Here is a 1,394-nt window from a genome sequence, read left to right as displayed (position 1 = left end):
TATTTCCTTCCATATATTTCCTTCCATATATTTCCTTCCATATATTCCCGTCCATAGTTTGGCGGTGTGGCCTGGGCTTTTTCCTGATGATATACTGTGTATGTGCCGTGGCTCAAAGGTTGGTAACGCTGCTCTATAACATGTCGCTGCTGTTTGGGGGAAATAAAACTAGCTTATATGTTTTTATATTTCGATTTGAAATGTATATTTTTCCAGCAGATTGCAGAGATGTTTACATAGACGAGGCCTTGAATTAGAGTGAGTGACAGGACAGAGGTCGAAGGTCAGATGCTGAGGCCGCAGGGAACTGGAACGAGGTCCGAGTGAAAAAAATATAAATACATATATGGGTTCTACAAATACTTCAGGGACTGGACCAGAAATACTTCAGCTTCATTAAGTCCAGTACGTGACAGGCTGTGGACGGAGTGGGCGGGACTTAAATCCCAGACCACCAGTGGAGGTGCAGGACTGACCTGGTCTCTTGTACGACTGTACCGTCAGGACTGACGTCATTCTCACACGCACACACACAGTCCAAGGTTTGTGTGTCACCTTTCTGACGGTTGTGGGTTTGAATCTCCACATCGACACGGACTCCTGTTCCCAGCTCAGTGTTTTCACGGGGCTCGTCACTAGAACCGATGCTTCGGTACTCAATGCCACAGCAAAATATGCAAACTGCAGTTACTGTCAGGTCAACGCTGGAATTCATACCATGTACAATGGCAACGCAGTCGCCATGGCAACACTGAGTGACATTACAGGCAGTGCTGGATGAAAATGCAGACGGTGTCGTGTGATTGGTTGGTTTTCAGCTGTGTGGACCGACAGACTTTCTTCATCATTTCTTGTAGCTAACGAACGCTGTAAGGTCAAAGTTCAAACACTGCGGTCCAGGTGACGGTGACATGAAATTTAAATGAAACATTAACTCCAGCCCAACGTCAGACACACTTCACAGACGGAGCCAACGTTCTCCGGAGTCGAGGTCACTTCACAACAGTTTCACACTGAGCCGCACGTCAGCGCTGAAGGTTTAATATTTAAATCCAGGTTTAAAATTAGACCACGGAAGTCTCCGGAACAAAAGCTCTCTGTACTAAAGTACTAAGACGGAGAAAAAGAATGGATTTTTCACTTCCCTGAGGGGGGCGCTGACAACCAGGCAGAATGTCACCTCCACTGTTCTGACCAGACTGACCATGTCGGTGGGTGAGGTTCACAGACCACGTCAGTTGATGATGGGATTTTGACTGGTGGACCAGTGGTCCTCACTGGTCCTCACTGGTCCTCACTGGTCCTCACTGGTCCTCACTGGTCCTCACTGGTCCTCACTGGTCCTCACTGGTCCTCACTGGTCCTCACTGGTCCTCACTGGTCCTCACTGGTCC

This window comes from Cynoglossus semilaevis, chromosome 1, assembly GCF_000523025.1.
Source record: "Cynoglossus semilaevis isolate Cse_v1.0 chromosome 1, Cse_v1.0, whole genome shotgun sequence".
NCBI lineage: Eukaryota > Metazoa > Chordata > Actinopteri > Pleuronectiformes > Cynoglossidae > Cynoglossus > Cynoglossus semilaevis.
The sequence above is the reverse complement of the archived record's forward strand: the minus strand, read 5'-3'. Positions refer to the sequence as shown.